The sequence below is a fragment of the Alligator sinensis genome, unplaced genomic scaffold, assembly GCF_000455745.1.
Source record: "Alligator sinensis unplaced genomic scaffold, ASM45574v1 scaffold1598_1, whole genome shotgun sequence".
Classification (NCBI taxonomy): domain Eukaryota; kingdom Metazoa; phylum Chordata; order Crocodylia; family Alligatoridae; genus Alligator; species Alligator sinensis.
This window is the reverse complement of record NW_005842915.1, coordinates 412,501-430,547: the sequence shown is the minus strand read 5'-3', so window position 1 is coordinate 430,547 and position 18,047 is coordinate 412,501.

The following is an 18,047-nucleotide window of genomic DNA, read 5'->3' as shown; positions in this document are numbered from 1 at the left end:
GGAAAAGACCATTAGAGAAGGCATAACAACTCTAAATAAAGCTATAGGCTGTGAATGAATTGAACTTTATGGGCAGATTATGTCTACAAAAGAAAAGTGAATTATTAAATGGCCTTTTGCATTCATATAAAATCTTGTTCCTTCTTGTTTCCTAAATAGTTTTAGGACTTGAAAAGAAAATGAAAGACTCAGTATTTTTAAATGTAGAGAAGCAACTGCAAATAAAAAGGCATCATAAATGAGGCTTTTGGTTACAGAGCAATCATTTTTGTGGACAACAGATAACATCAAGCTTCCAGACACACATGCACATTGTAGATACATGATATATGAATTATGTATACACTAAAGCTGTACGAGTCTGGAAAGTTTGTTCACTTCAGGCTTTAAAATCACCATTAGGCTGCTGGGTGTTGATCATCATGGTTTTCTCCAGAGTCCTTCAGGAGGAAAAGTGCAGTCTTTGAAAAGAGTTTTTGGCAATAAGCAACCCCCCCCCACAAAACCTAAAATCCTTTGCTCCTGCTTTTGTAGAGCTCAGATATTGAAGGCAATCTCAAAAACTGAATGCATGACTAGGCAAAGAGGCTGAGAATGCAATATGGAAGTCCTGCTGGAAATCTCTATTGGGCAGAGAAACAATAGATTAGGTAACGCTCTGAACTAAATAGGATTTTTAGAACATGTCCTTGCTATGTATTGCTAGTATGATCTCCACTTGCAGAGCTTGCTGTGGTGTCTGGTAAAAAATCAGACACTTCTTCCTTGGAGCACCTATGGAGTTTCTTAGGAGGTATGCATTAGGAATAAATAGAAATAAATACCTGGATTATATAGTTGTAGGGGTGTAGGCTGTAGCCGTGTTGGTCTAAGGACATAGGCAAACAAGGTTCCTTGGGTGAATTTGATATCTTTTATTAGACCATCCCAAATAGTTGGAGAATAGTTATTAAGCAAGCTTTCGGGTTCAAAAACCCTTCGTCTGACTCCCCAGCCCAGCCCCTGGCTTCTTTACTTGTCATTCCATCCAGGAAGAGCACACACCAACTGCTGAATCTTCCTTAGCCTGATGAAGGGTTTTTGAACCCGAAAGCTTGCTTAATAACTATTGTCCAACTATTTGGGTTGGTCTAATAAAAGATATCAAATTCACCCAAGGAACCTGGATTATATAGTTGCCTCCTAACTAAAGATGAGCTAAGGGCTTGTTGTTTCTTCCTGGGAGAAAACAATGTCTTAATTTTTTCTCACTAAAACTTTGTCGGTTATAAGAGGTAGTGCTTTTCTAAAATGCTCCGTTAACCTTTTTTTTTTGGTTCGTAGATTAAACCAGCAATGGGGTTAAAAAGCCATATGAAAGGTTGGTGTTTCTGGCACAAACCAAATTAAGGAGTACCAGAATGCGCATGAGTCATTGTATTTTTATGCGATTCCCAACCAGATATTGCAGCCAAATGTTGTTTTGAATAACGAATCTGTTCCCGTTATGACTCAAGCCATTACTGTGGTTTGTAATTTGACCAAGGACCAAAATGATGGGGCAGAAGGGATGTTTATAAGCAATTTGTAGCTGAACTCTTCCCAAATTTCAAGAGGTCGTAGTTGATATAGCTTTTCATCAATGAAAGGACTGGAGTGTTTCAGGTACTGGTTGAAATATGTGTTGAGGGGCACTAGCACAATAGTGTAGTCTCCACAAAAGAAATGTATTGATCAAGAACAGGTAGCTGAGTTATTGCTTGGACACAGAGACCCAACACAATGGGAACACTGACTTCTTTTTAGAAAGATTCAGGTGACCTATTTGGTTTTACTGCAGTGTTTAATCTCATGTCTGGCAATGTATTGCTGTGTTTGTTCAACTTTCTGCTGTAAGAACAGTTGAAGGTAGGACTGATGTATTAGGGCATCATGCTGAAAAGTAATTTGTAATTAAGAGTGTTGCTTATCATTCAGCCCTTTTTTCAAAGTATATTATTTTATCTTGTACAGCTCACCTCTCCTCTTTTGCTGCTTTAGGGTGTCTTCAGCAGGGGAAACATGTGAAGCTCAAAGTTGTCGTTAGATTTTCTGTTGTTTCAATCTTTTGTTTTGCCAGAAGATTTTACTTATGTGACTCTCCTGACTTCTTCAACTCCTCTTGCTCCTTCCCTCTCGCTCTTCAAATCTCCTTTTTTATTCATGCTTATTTATTTTAAAGAGCATCAGGCATCCAGCAAAAATGATTTCAAGCTGATTTCCAACAGTGGGAAGGTAAAAACCTTGATTTCTTATTCCCTATCATTTACCTGCTTCATTTAAAAAAAAAAAAAAAAAAAAGCATTTACATCGTCCCCTGGCTGTAAACATGAATGCTCTTTTTGTTTCACCATGTGAATCTGCTGGGGTAAAGGGGTACTTCAACAATGGGCCTGTAGCAAGGAGAAAATATTCCCCGGAGATTCAATTTATCCTGCTATAAATATGTCTAGGAAACCTTTCCCTGGTAATGTAAACTTTCAAAGAGAACATTTTTCCAACAATGACAGATACCTCTAGGGCCCCCATTGTTGCCTGTGACTGTTAACATTCACAAATCAAAGCAGAAAGATTTTAGTCATTCTCAGAAATGAATTCAATTAGTGAGCGAACTGGAGGAGGACATTTTGTTTTTACTTGTGATCTATTGTACAGTACCTATATTCCAGTTTTAAGTGTTCATACACTTTGGTTTAGAACAGCATTTGCTCATATGAAGTTTTTTTTTTTTCTCAGAAAATGAGGTGTCACAGATGACAGGCTGGCCCTGGCTGTTGGAAGAAATCATTTAAGATAAGAATTTGATCCTCGTATCATCAGTTAGATTAAATCTGGGCAATGAGTTTTTTTAGAATTGCATATGCTGAGATTATACAGGGACATTTCATTTCAGAATCCTTTATCCCAATATCTGGAGCATTTTGTAGCAGGCAGCTAAATACCATTGACTTCAGGATCTTTGATGTTATGCAGGTCTGAAATTCGCACATCTCTATTTCTCCTGGGAGCTATAACTACAACATAATGATTTTGTATAGTGCACGTTTCTAATGCTGAAATGAACCTGTCTTGTCCCTCAGCTAGCGAGGAAGGCTAAGTATCAGTATTTCTATCCTTGTAGACATACATATAAATGCTAAAAATGAACAAAACAGCATAGATAACTATAGAATTTTGACAGAAATGTATTTAATCTCACCTCCCTTATGTCAACCAAACAATAAAAGGATTATTAAATAATAACGTTCTAACGTATGCAGATTCTTACATTGCCATCATAGTCTGCATCCAGATTTCATTGGTTTCATAGACATTAGGGCTGGAAGGGACCTCACAATATCATTGGGTCCAACCCCTGCTCAAGGGGCAGGAAGCCAGCTGGGGTCAAATGATCCCAGCAAGATAGGCATCCAAGTGTTTCTTGGAAATGTCCAGAGTAGGTGCTTGCACCACCTCTGTGGGGAGTCTGTTCCAGACTCTGGAGATTCGGATGGTAAAGAAGTTTTTTCTTATGTCCAGTCTAAAACGGTCTTCCAGCAGTTTGTGATCATTTGACTTTGTCATCTCTTGGAGCGCCCTGGTGAATAGGCGTTCTCCCAGTTCCTGATGCATGCCCCTTCTGTATTTCTAGACTGCCACTAAGTCACCCTGAGCCTATGCTTCTCCAGGCTGAAACGTGCCATGCCTCTCAGCCTCTCCTCTTATCCTCTAATCATGTGTGTGGCTCTCCTCTGGACCCTTTCAAGCTTCTCCACATCCTTTCTGAATTGTGGAGCCTAGGCCTCACCAAGGCTGAGTAGTCTGGGAGGATGACTTCCTGGGTGTTGCTTGAGATGCATTGGTAAATGCAAGCCAAAGTTTTGTTTGCTTTGCTGGCTGTGGCATTGCATTCATGGCTCATGTTCATCTTGTGGTCAATCATGCCCCCCAAGTCTCTTTTGGTCATGGTGCCAGTTAGTGTAGCCCTGCCAAGCCTATAAGTATGATGTGGATTTTTTTTCTCCCGAGGTGGAGCACCTTTCATTTCTCCATGCTGAATGTCATCAGGTTTTGATCTGCCCACCTTGCAAGCCTGTCCAGGTTGGCCTGAATCCCTAGTCTATCCTCTAGTGTGACCACACTTCCCCGATGAGTGCTGCTGTGTGGTATGTGGTGCCATAGACTTATCTGTGGCATCACACATTCAGCTCTGGTACCTTGCAGTGCCAGGTGGGGGAGGCAGGGGCAGACAAAGGGAGGTTTGGCCCTTGGAGATCCTGGGGTTAAAAAAACCTGTGCAGAAAAAGAAGTGGAGTGGTGCATGTGGAAGCAGGACATGCCGCCCAAAACTTGAACCTGGCTGGCTGGAGCCGTGCTCCCAGCTGCAGAAATGACATGGCTGCAGCTTCCCTGGTCCCCAGGAGTCCCCAGGTAAGACTTCTGGGACAGCACAGTTGCTGACCTCAGCCTCCCTCCCTGGGATAACCTGCCACACACCAGAGGGCATGTGGGATGGGCATTCCCTGGGGACAACTAGCAGTGGCACAAGGTATGCTGCTGCTAATTGTCCCCAGGGAACCAAATGTTTGCACTTGTCTGAACATGACCATAATCTCTATGAGGCAGGGATGTCAAACATAAGGCCTGTGGAGCAGATCTAGCCTATGGAGTTGTCTTACTTGTCTTGGTGGGCAACCAGAAATTGGGTGACATGGCCAGAGGGAGTAGCTTGTTGCAGCATACGAGGCCCTCGGGTCTCAGTGGAGATAATTGCTGGCAGGAGGGTGAGGAAGGGCTGATACAGCTCCACTAGGCCTCTAGGCACTTCACCCATCATCACTGCTATAGCCCTGCCTCATCAGCAGCTGGTCCCACTGCCACCCTGTGCTGGAGCCACTTCAGTGAGCCCTGTTGTCCAGATTCAGCCCAGGTAAGTTTGGACACCCTGGTTTTGTACTGCATCAGACAATGTGTTTAACATCTGATGAATGCTGTTCTTTTGCACAAGCTTAACTGGTGGCAGTCCAGGTAGTCTAAACACGGTTTATTTAGCCCCTGCTTACTTGCTGTTACTTTCAGTCACCCCATATATCCTAGCTGACTCCTGAACCTTGCATCATGCTGAAGACACCTGGTATTAAAAAAGGAATTCCTGTCACTGTAGGGTAATATAGACTTTGTAGGTCACTTCCAAAGAGACCCCAATAATGTGATATAGACATGAGAACTGGATATTAAGTTTGCTAGCTGAGTAGAATTTTAAATAAATTCCAGCTGCAGGTCAGCAAAAACCCTCTGTTGTTTTTCTACAGAGTACATGGATGTGGTAGACCTGGGACGATTCCATACTTTTTAAAGCAAACCATCCAGGTAAACTTTGTTATGTGCAAAGCAACCCAGAACATTAAGTAGCCTATCACTGCTGGTAGAAAGCATCATTTGTCCACCAGCACATGCCCATTTCATTAAGGAAGAAACAGGAAGCAGAAGAACAGCTTGTACAGTATTTATACATTCAGGGAATAAAAAGCTTGAGTGGCCAGGACGTGCGAGATATGTGCCAGTTGTGTGGGGCTGAGTTATGCATGTCAATAATCAACATGCAAATATAAATCAAGTATTTTCATTTGCAATGGACATGCAGTTGCATAAAAGCCTGTCCGCTTGGGTATAGGCAACGAGTATTTCTTCATGTAGCTTAAGCTATATACGTGTCATTGTAGGTACTGTGTTTAAATTTGTGGTTCAGTAAACTGAATTTCTTGCATGTATGAGCAGGACTGAACAGAGCCTCCTATTTAGGGTCGAAGCGCTATTCTCATGGCAGAACGATGATGATGTTTCCAGTTTGGGGGGGAGCGTCGACAGTGGAACTTCGGTGACTGTTCCAACACGCCTGTTTTCCTTCACTCCCTGGGGATGGACGTTTCCTTTGTCCCTATCTACTGTATAATGATATTCAAGGGAGTCCTGCTGATTTACATCAGCTGAGGATCAAGCCCTTGTTTTTCCCATGTGTGAAATGGATAGAGAAGGATCAACCCCTCTGGGTTCTCCTTAGAATAATTCTTTGCAAAGATATTCTTCTCTGGGGTCCACTTCATCAGAAGCCCTATTCCAAGGGGATACAATTCAAAAGTTAGCAAAGGATATTATAAAGGAGGGAGGGAGAGGATTTTGATAGCTAAAAATGGAAGAAATCTATATGGTTCTGTGGCATTATTCACAATGATACCCATTTTTCAGTTTTATATAATGAAAAATATATCTGGAAGAGACCTTAAGTGGTCATCTAATCCAATCCCTTAGTCAAGGTTCATCCCTGTCTAAACCATCTTATCCAACTATTTATCTAACTTGCACTTAAATTCTCCCACAGATGGAGGTTCCACAATCTCTCAAGGTAATCTGTTCCAGTGCATAACCAATTTAATAGTTAGAAAGTTCTACCTAATATCCACCAGAAGTCTTTATCATTGCATTACTTCTTGTCCCATTCACTGTGGACACAGAGACCAATTGATCACCTCTCTTTTTATAACAACTCTTTTTATATTTCAAAACTTCTATCAAATCCCCTCTGAAACCACTGAAAGCTGCTGGTTCCCATTTGAGTTCAGAATTTGGCCCTTAGTTTCAGAGATTCTGAGATTAATTATTTGCTTTTACTCATCAAACATTATTTTTCTGGAATGGCACTGTCAGCTTAACCATGACTTGTCTGTTTTTGAACGTCTAATTTATTAAGCAAATTTAAGGATTTTTGGAAGATATTATGGCATCATTTATGATTGAGAGAAATTTACAAATTTGTCAGAAATCACCTAGAAATTTGCCTGGAATGTGTTCATAAAAATACATACTGTTAATTTGCAGGTCTGTGAGTTCAGGCCATAGGAATACAGTACAGTGCATAGGCGATGCATAGGTAGGGTATGGGGGGGGCGAGGGGGGAAGTGCCCCCCTAAGATTGGCCGCCGCCAACACCACCGGCAGAGCTTCTGTGGGTGCTTGCCACTTGCCACGCTGCCTCTGATGCTGCCAACGCTGCCGCCCACAAACTGTGCCCCCCCAGTCTTAGGAGGTACCAGTTCCACCCCCCCCAGTCTTAGGAGGTACCAGTTCCCGCCCCCCCAGTCTTAGGAGGCACCAGTTACCCATGTAAAAGTTTCACAAGCCTTGCATGGCAGTGCACAGAGCAATGTGTGCATTGAGTACCCAAATGAGAAGCTGCTGAGTTCACCACCCATTAACTAAGACTCAAACCACAAGTTCCATTGCCCCTATCCAGAAAAGCAGATGTAAATGATTAAAACTAAGTCCATGCTTAAATGTTTTTTGAATTTCTTACATCTTTTGGGGGTGTATTTATCAGCAGCAGTTCAATGCACTAATTTGGGGAATGAAAATTGGAGACTGTGGACATGAGCAGTGACAAATCTTAGGGGCAATGAGCAGCACTTTGTGGTCTAGGATCCTATAAAAACACTCACAATAACATCTTATTGTGAGGGCTCTATTCATACCCTTTGGTTTCAAATATAAGTTTACTGGTAATAATACCCATGAGAATAACTGCAATAAGCTATTTTATCACAAACATAAGATCATTAAAGTAATATGAAGAGTTAAATGTACTACTAGAATCAGAGTTTCCCTTTAATGAGTGGGTTATCCAGGCCTCTAGTAGATTTGGAGGTCTACAGAAAAACCCATCTAGTCTCTGTGATCAGTTAGAAAGTTAATCCTGATAACCAATGGGCTTTTTTGGACCTAAATTACTGGGGTACTTCTTAAAACCCTATCCCAGATGGGCCAGTTTCCAGAATTCTCATGGTGTACTGATGCTGAATTTCCCGTCTGCCTAATTTAATTTTGACAACAAGGCAGACAACAAAACTCAGAAGTGCTGTATCCAACTGACCAGTTCTGCACTTCTGTGTGCATAATTATATCGATGAAGTGTGCAATCTAACTGCACAAAGAAAGGCAAGTATAAATGCTCGCTTGTTCTTGAGCATGGATTTTTCTGCTGATTTAAGCCTCTCTGAAGTATGTAATATACATCTCTTTTTCCCTCTGTTGATTAAAGGAAGTAAATTCAAACATCAGAGTGCACAGTAAAATTAAGATTTGCTTGGGAAGATGGTAACCTGAGCTCTAGAGATCTACTAGAATTATTGCTACGGTTATCACTTTAGTGTGCATTAAACTGGAGAAATTATTACAAGCACCCCAGAGACATACAATAGCGAGCATGTGTGCACAGTTTTTAGAACAAAGAATGCAACCCATAGTTAAACTGTTCAACAGGGCGGGTGGAAAATACTTCATGAAAGGATTACAAAAGAGATTTATGGGAAACCAAAATAAACTAACTACAGAATATGTGCCTGTTTATGGGAAAGGAAGATAGAATTAACATGAAAGTCTGTGGTCTGAAGTCTCATCTACTTATGATCTTGGGGAATCAATATTTGCGACATTCATTACCAGAATTTTTTTTTTCTTGGAAAATAATAAAGTATTCATTCTCCTATGATCATTTTACTGAGCCAATACTCTTTTAATTATTATTCTTATTTTCTTTGGAAAGTGCACTTATGTGTAGCTCGCCTTTTAAAACAGCAAATATTAAACACAAAATGGATCTTTTCCCTTTTCCCTTCCAAGGCAGAGAATAGCATGTATTGAAAAGTGCTCCCAGATGACTTTACTAGGCCATTGTTGGTTCGTACTCAAGGTTCCTAGTCTATTTTATTTGGTCTTTTGATTTGGCCTTGGAATCCCATCCCTTTCTGAGTAAACATTTCAGAATTTGGAGCTCAGTCTGGAAAACAACTGGGTGTTGAGACTATTTAACATCTTGTGGGAGTACCCTTCATTTTGTATCTGATTTTAAAGTCTGAATCCCAGACTCTAAAATCTTCAGTCAGAGTTTGGTGGGAGTCTGGCTAGTTATGAACTCAGCAAAACTGAGAAGGAAGTTGGAGATATGAAATAAACAGAAGCTGAAGATGCCCAATACTCCTGAGGGGTGGTCTCCTCTCAGGGAGGAGGAGGAGGAGAAGGAGGGATAGAGAGGGACAAGAAGGAGCAGGAAGGGGTGGACGAGACCAAGGGAGGGACCCTTTGTTACTCACAAGTCTCTGCTTTTGTATTCTCCTTCCCCCTTGACTCCTGATGACTCTTCATCTGTGGGTATCTCTGATTGGTTGTCTCTCTGTGGTCACAAGTCCATGTAGCCTTCCGGGCCTTCTCCTAGTTTGGTCTGTTCCCTCAAAACTGGGACTCAGGCTCCCCTGCTCTGGGGCCTTATAGCTGATGTCACTTATCGTGTGTTATGGGACAGTATGGAATATAGTTCCTCAGTTCCCAGGCTATGTGTCCTTGTTGTGTTAGACAACCTGGCTGCCTTGAAGGCTGTGGTCTCGTGTTATGGCATGCCCACCTCAGTTCTCAGGCTGTGTCCATCCGTTGGCCTTGTTGTGCTAGACAGACCATCTGTTTTCAGGGCCATGAGAAGCTGTGTGTATGTCTCCCCCAAGCTCCTTAGAAATCCATTTAACCCCTGCTGCCCATCTTGACCCCTTATAATGCATACAGCTATACCTATAAACCAATTCCCAAAAACCAGGCCTTTAAATACCATTTCTAAGCTAACAAGGATGAATGGCATAATTCTCCCTCAAGGTGCATTATTTGCTATCAGAAGGCAAAGTAACTGGATTTTTACAACTGTTTAACTAGGTTTCATTTGCTAACCATTTACCATGCACCTACAGTGTATTCATCCTTTCAGAGTCCACATAAAATAAGTGATAGTTTAGAGTATAATAGTAGAAGTAGCTGCAGAGAGTGATATGACACTAATCACAAGTTTTCCCTCCATTTAAAAAACAATTTTTGGTAATTTCCTCCTGCCAAAGGGCTGTGTCCATCATCCCAGTACTTTCAGGATCTGACTCCAAGTGAATTCCACAGGTTATGGAAGTTCATAGCTTGGCATAAACACAAGTCTTCTATTCAGAGAACTAGTTATAGCTAGGGACCGACTCAAATCACGGTTTTGTGATTTTCATGGAATCCATGAGAAAATGAGAAATGGTGGTTTTCATGATTTTGTGTGGAATTTCCAGGGGAAAAAATACTAAAAATAAAAATCTGGCTCCCCCTGGGGAGCCAGAAGCCACTATGTCCCAGTCTTGCAGCCTGGTGGCGGGGGGAAGCCGCTGGCACAAAGGGGAAAAGCCAAGATGGTGGCCACTCCCTCTATTGCTGATTGGTTGAGAGGGATGCCTTTTATGAGCCCCAGACCCTCACTGCCACTGAGTGGAGAGGGCAGGGTCGCATGCAGGGCAGCCTTCTCCACCAATCAATGGCAAGGGGTGGGGCTGCACAGAAGGCAGCCCTCTCAACCTAACAGTGGTGAGGGGTGAGGCTGCTGGGGTCCCTTGGCCAATCAGCAGAAGTGGGGAGAGTGGGGGGGGGGTGATAAACATGGAAAGACTGTGAAAATGGTGCTGGGTGCTACAAGTGGCCCACAATTTTTCCTTCACCTCAGCATGCTTTAAGTAGATCCCTAGTTATAGCACAAACAATTGTTGCCCGCTCAGACACTGTGCCTATATCGAATATATTTTGTTACAGTGCTTGCCATCTTTATCCCTTTGTGGAGTTTCCTCCTACTCAGAATTTATTCAAATCAACTCCCCCTAAAGCAGTAGCACAGATAATGCTGCTAATAATTTCCATGTTTAAAAAAAACTGTAAATGAAATCTAAGTACCAGCTAGTCCTTGAAATCTAATTACAGGAATTCACTAGAGAGATGCAAGCTTCTTTGAATGTGTTGAGGATGGAAGGGAATGGAAAAATAACAAATAGTACAGACCTGAATGTGCTCAAAAGAAAGATGCCATCCCGGCCATTGTTATGTTTGTTTGTGTCCTGATATAAAATAATGTTGCAATAGGCTACTAGGGCTTGCATATCACTGAAGCAGCAGAAAGTGTGGTAATGTTTCACTGGTATTTTGCCACATGAAAATCAAATGTTTCTATTTTCTATGTATTTGGGAATGAACTTTCCTAATGCCCTTTGTAACTGGAGAAAAAGTTTGACTCTTTCAGAAACTAGGGTGGAGATTTTCAAATGACAACTGAATTAGGAGGGTTAAGAGGGATATCAGCTCTGGGCACCAATTTAGGAGCAGGGGCCACGATTGTCCCCTGCCCCCACAGAGTCCATATCCCAGCAGCAAGCTTAGCCCCATGGCATTGCTCTAGATGCAGAGGCAGCCAATGCATGGATACCCAAGTCTGCTGCTTTAAGAGCAAGAGCCGAGGCAGGCAGAGCATGTGGTGGGAGTAGTCACAGCAGTGCAGATGTGGACTGTTTGGGAGTTTCCAGCATGGGTAACACTTCTTCATCCCCCTCTTTCAGAGCCAGATGAGGCCATCCTCTAGCCACCTCCTGCTTGTTATACCTCTGATTTCAAAACCCTTCAACATCTGCCTAATTCTCCTACCGCTGAACCCAACAGTAAATATCTCATTGACTTCAGTGGGAGAAGTGAGGCCATCAATAGGTAGTTCTGAAAACTCTGCCCGTGAACTTTTGTAAAACCGAAGATAGAATAGCATTTGGGTTTTTTTAAACACTTTAAATGCTGCACTTTCCCATAGTAATTAGTTAGATGTTTCATTGGCACTGCTTTGGGTTTGTAGGATAGCAGCGGGTCAGAGTGTAGTCTTCTTGGGCCAATTGTAGACATGATCACTATTTTCTAAACCATGTTAGCTGATTTGTATCACAGTTCAAATCAAATTTCAATTTGAATTAAGGGTTAATAGATGTTCATTGACCATCAGGGAGGTTTTCATGTATTTCTGCACTTCTGCAATAGAGATGGTAGGGGTTATCTGGTGCTGCTCCTGGTGTTGGGCATAAGCAACAACAAGCCCTAGGTAGCTGTTGTATATACATGTTAATTAATATAGCTTAAATTGCCTAGTTTGGACTGTCCTAGTCTGCATTAACTTATTAGTTAACTCGGACTGGAGCCAATTTTAATTTGGACTACAGACATCCACGTGTATATAGTGACAGCTGTAATCCAGATTAAACCTAGAACAATATAACGTCTATAAACAGTAGGGATGTGCGAAGCTTCGGGTGTTGATTCGATTTGGAGGAGATTTGACCTGATTCGGCAGCTGAATCTCTGAATCCGAATTGAATCAGGAGACCAATTAAAATGTCTGAATCAATTCAAAGCTCTCTGAATTGATATGAAAAAGATTCAGAGAGCTTTGGAGATTTGAGCAGTCCCCACTGCAGGGCAGTGGGGGGCAGCAGGGATCGCCAACCCCCACCTGGCAGCAGCTGGTGAGGGCAGCCATGGAGGGGCTGGGAGAGTGGACACGGGTCAGGGGGCTTATGGCGGAGCCCCCCATGCAGCATGCAGTAGTGGGGGACAGTGGGGATCAACCTCCTCACTTAACAGCAGCTGGTGAGTGGAGGTGCTTTTTGGGTGTTTTTTTGTTTTCTTTTGTTTTTAAGAGTCAGGAGCTGGGCCTGGGAGAGTGGGTAGGGGATGGGGGCTCATAACAGAGCCCCCCACACAGTGTGAGGGGCAGCGGGGATCACCCCTCTACCTGGCAGCAAGTGGTGAGTTCCGGGCTTTTTTTCCCAAAGAGCCGGGAGTTGGGGCAGGCGGGGCAGCCATTGATGGGGCTAGGAGACTGGGCAAGGGGTGGGGCCAATTCAGAGATTTGGCCAATTCAGCAGCAGCTGAATCGATTCAGGACAGTGATTTGAATCACTGAGTCACTGTCCTCCAAATCAGCTGAATCGGCTGAAGGCTAGTAAAGTGACCAAAACTCTGGCTTGCATCCATAGATGCTTCTCAAGCAAATCCCGGGACGCCATTCTCTCCTTGGTGAGGCCGCAGCTGGAGTACTGCGTCCAGTTTTGGGCTCCACAATTCAAAAAGAATGTGGAGAAGCTTCAGAGAGTCCAGAGAAGAGCCACGCGCATGATCAGAGGTCAGGAAAACAGACTTTACGATGACAGGCTGAAAGCTATGGGACTCTTTAGCCTGGAAAAGCACAGGCTCAGGGGTGATCTGGTGGCTACCTACAAGTTTATCAGGGGCGACCACCAGGATCTGGGGGAACGTCTGTTCACCAGAGCGCCCCAAGGGATGACGAGGTCAAATGCTTATAAACTACTGCAAGACCGTGTCAGGCTGGACATAAGGAAGAATTTCTTTACTGTCCAAGCCCCCAAGGTCTGGAACAGCCTGCAATCAGAGGTGATTCAAGCACCTACATTGAACACCTTCAAGAGTAAATTGGATGCTTATCTTGCTGGGATCCTATGATCCTAGCTGACTTCCTGCCCTTCTGGCAGGGGGGGGGGGGCCGTGAGCATCCCCCTGCCCTTCTGGCAGGGGGCTGGACTCGATGATCATCCGAGGTCCCTTCCAGCCCTAATGTCTTTGAATCTATGAAATCTATGAATCCAAATCTGAAGTGAATACTAGCCACTTTGCACAGGCCTAATAAACAGCTCTTCAGACTGCTTGTTTCTTGTCTTTTAAATCTGACTGTTCAAACTTCAAGCATTAGAGAGGGAGCTGAGATGGTACAGTGTTTAGACTCTATTCCTTTCCTCCCCATTGTAGGCTTCTTGTACCAAGTATTTACTGAAGAAGGTTCTAGTACCTAAGGATACTATCATGAAGTTCGTTATGTGGCAGCTATTTTTAAAGACATTACATCTCACTGTAGCTTTACGTCTCCCTCCACCTTTCTGTGCAGCCATGTAATGTGCTTCTTCTACCTACTGGTGCCAGCTTATAAAAGCTCAGTTTCAAGACAGCTTTTTTAATATAATAGAGATCTAACATGTCTCGCATAAAACCAAAATGGCCATGGCTTTTGGGTGCTGAGCGCCTGCTAATTTTTTTTAGTGAGTGCTTGAGCCCCAGGGCATCCACGGAGTTGGTGCCTGTGCCCATGACAAGTCTCCAAAAGAGAGCATATTTGTGGGAAGATGGTGCAACTAGAGCATACCATAGTCTATCAATTTCTGGTTGTTGCATTGATCACTGGGGGAGGTGGGGAATGGGGAAGGTAGTTATAAGTGATTAAATTAGAGTAGGCCCGAGGCTTCTCTAACTTATGGCAGAGACCTGGCTGGCCTCCAGCCTCAGCCTCAGGATTTGGGTAAGTGCAGAGGTGAGGTAGAGCTGTCTTCTCTAAAATGCCTGTGTTAACTACTGGTTGACTGGTCCTGCGGATGTAGGGGCATGACATGATCATTTTCGGTGCATGAGGTGTACCTGTATATTTTTATTGTTTGTGTGCTTGTGCTAAGCAGGAGGTATAATTTGGTATTGAACAAAAATGGTCCAACAGAGAGGAATTTCTTTACTCAAAATGACTCTTACAGGAGGGCCACTTAATTCTGCTTCTTGCCCTGTCAATGGGATCATGAAGGCAAATTCTAAAAAATAAAGAAGACAAGAACATACCTTTGGTATCCATTAAGATATAGCACTGGGAGGAATGAAGCATAAGCTAAATGTCATCATAGTGTTCCTTGTTATGGACTTGAGAAGTGTGAAGGATAATGAGGCAATACATACAGTAGTCCTGGCACACAGTAGAATGAAAGCCAGTTTGCTCAGAAGGCTTTACAAATTAGTGTGACAGCTTGTGTCTTTATGACTAGTTCTGGCTGTATTCATTGGAGCATGTGTGTGTTTAAAACTAACCCAGGAATACAGAAAGTAGTGCATGTAGTAGAAACATAGAAAATTTAGAGTTGGAAGGGACCTCAGGAGGTCATCTAGTCCCACGCCCTGCTCAAAGCAGGACTATTTCCACCTATATCATTCTAGCCAAGGCTTTGTCTAGCAGAGTCTTAAAGACCTCTAAGGATGGAGGTTTCACAACCTCTGGGTAACCTGTTGCAGTGCTTTACCACACTCCTGGTTAGAGAGTTTTTCCTAATATCTAACCAAAACTTGAGACAGTTGCTCCTTGTTCTGTCATTCGCCACCACGAGAACAGTCTAGCTCCACCTTCTTTGGAACCACTTTTCAGGTAGTTGAAGGCTATTAACTCTCCCCTCAATCTTCCTTTTTCCAGACTAAATAAGACCAGTTCCCTCTGCCTCTCCTCACAAGGCATGTATCCCAGCTGCCTAACCATTTTCATTGTGGTCCCCTGGACTCCCTCCAATTTGTCCACATCCCTTCTGTAGTGGGTGCGGGGTGGGGAAGGGGGGCATGCAAAACTGGATGCAGTGCTTCAGTGCCGAATAGAGGGGAAGAATCACTTCCCTTGATCTGCTGGTAATTCTTGTACTCGTGCAGCCCAGCATGCCTTTAGCTGCCTTTGCAGCAAGGGCATGCTGCTGGCTCATATTCAGCTGATTGTCCACTTGAACTCCCAGGTCCTTTTCTGTAGAGTTGCTGGTTAGCCAGCCAGTCTGTTGCCTATACATGGTGCATGGGATTATTCTGTCCTAAGTGCAGGGCTTTGCACTTCTCCTTATTGAACTTCATGACATTTATTTTGGTCTAGCCCTCCAATTTGTCAAGGTATCTCTGAATCCTAGCCCCACTCTCCAGTGGATCTACTACTCCCCCTATCTTAGTGTCATCTGCAAACTTCTTGAGGGTACACTCCATCCCATCTTCCAGATCATTGATAAAGACATTGAACAAATCTGGCCTCCAGACCGAACCCTGGAGCACTCTACTTGATATTGGTTCCAACTAGACATCAAGCCATTGATTACTATCCTTTGAGCCCAACGATCCAGCCAGTTTTCTCTCCACCTTATAGTCCATTCACTCAACCCATACTTATTTAGCTTGCTTGCAACACCATTGTGGAAGACCATATCAAAAGTCTTGCTAAAATCAAGGTGTATCATATCCACTACTCTTCCTGCATCCATCTTGTCATAGAAGGCAATCAGGTTGGTTAGGCATGACTTGCCCTTGGTGAATCCATGCTGACTGTTCCTAATCACCTTCTTCTCTTTCAAGTGCTTAGAAATGGATTTCTTGAGGACCTGCTCCTTGATTTTTCCAGTGGGGCTGACTAGTTTGTAGTGCCCTGGATTTAAAAAAAAAATTTTTTCATTCATAAAAGTTATTTATGACTAAATCTGTAAAAAAAAACAAAACAAAACAAAACAAAAAAAAAACAAATAAGATACAATCTTCTTCAACAGTGCAGTTGATTAAAATCAACCTCATGCCTAGAAGGTATACAAACCCCTTAAAACAGCAGTTGTCATTCAGGTCATGCAAGGAAGTCAGAGTACAAATATTCTATACAACAGTACCTTTATCTAAGAGATCTGTTTCATTTTGGATATGATGTCAGAAGTTGCAGGATTGGACACAATTATATTTTTTCATGATTACCTGCATCTTACTCAGATGCATTCACAGAGTGAATTCTTGCTCTGACAGGTATCTATATTGTTAAATATCAATGCCGGGCAGGGTAGAGTTGCTTTGCCTGGCTTGCTCAGACAAGCTGAATAAGTCCTGTGCTTTCATGGGATTCAGTAATTTCTTACAAACCATTTTACTTTTTCAGCTGTGTAATGTGCTCTCTGTAGTCCAACTTTTAGAGCTCTCACCTGCCAGAAATAAAATCTCTAGTGGGGGATTTAATTTCCATAAATTCCTTACACTGGAATAAGGGACCAACTAGTATAATCCCAGAAATTCATTTTTAGTCAAAATCCTTTGACTTCTCTTGACCATGAAAAGTGGTTGCACTAGTATCTGTAGCTGAAAGTAATTGAGATGTTACAGTGCCCTGTATATGAGATTTATTTTTTAGAAAGATAAGATTAATCCGCATTTTATACCAAAGACAAGGAAAATGATACTGCATTTAGTCTGTTTGGGAGGCACTGGTTAATTATCAGTGAAGTCTAAATGGAAACTAAACTTGAACTATAATTGATTTAAGTCCTCTGAATAGAAATTGCTTTGAAAATGTTGATTCAACTTAGAGGGAGGATCTAAGATGTTTGGGAAGACATCTATTGCATTATTGTCTATTATTATCTGGCATTGCAAATGAATATGGCATATGATTGTCTGAATTGCAAGAGATTACAAATTTAGATCATTGGCAAAAGAAAACATCTATCAGTTGAGAGAGCATGTTTGTACTAGGGAAAAAAGGTTAAGTGATTTAACAACATGATGGTGATGATGATGATGGTTGTTCCAGGGGAACGAAGGTCGGAGCATAAGAGACCCTCCCCACAACAGGGCTCAGCATGGAGACAATCCGACCCTGCAAAGAAATCCCTGAAGGCAGGGCAAACTTACCTATTACAGGGCCAGAAGACATAAAGGAACCACATCAGGATGAGATGCCCATGTGGTTCACCAGTTGGCTCTACGTACAGATAAAGGTGTTGCAGGCAGATGAAGTCATCACTGAATGCCGCCTGGCTGAAATAAAAGCCTGTGGCAAAAGAGCAACAGTGGAGGCACAGTCGGAAGCAAGCAGCGAAGGTGCTTCCCTTGCCGGGCACAGGCTGCACCGGCTGGCATTAAGGGGCTGGAGGACAGACCCCTCATAGGGGTTCATGAGTCCCTAAAAGACGAGGACAGTGTCAAGGGACCATGAAATCCAAAGATGCCAGGATCACGAGTGGGGATGGGCTGAGGCCCTACTACCCTTTCCTTTTCTTTTCTTTATTAGTTTGTTCTTTATTTAATAGCCTTTAGGGACCCTTGCCCGAAGGTCAGGGCCCTGGGGCAGAGCTCAAAAGTCAAGAGCATATAAGGGGTGCTTCAGGCTTTAGTGCAGTTAAGGGAGACACAAAGGAACATCGGGGATGGCCTACTGGCCCAAAGACCCCATACCTGGGTAAGGGCATCAAGGGCCCAGAAGACAAAGAGGGTGCAAGAGCCAACACTAGAGCAGAGGCCCAGCAGACCATCAAATGGCTGTGCTGAAGGCTGGGGCATGGCTGGGGGGTAGGGAAGGTGAA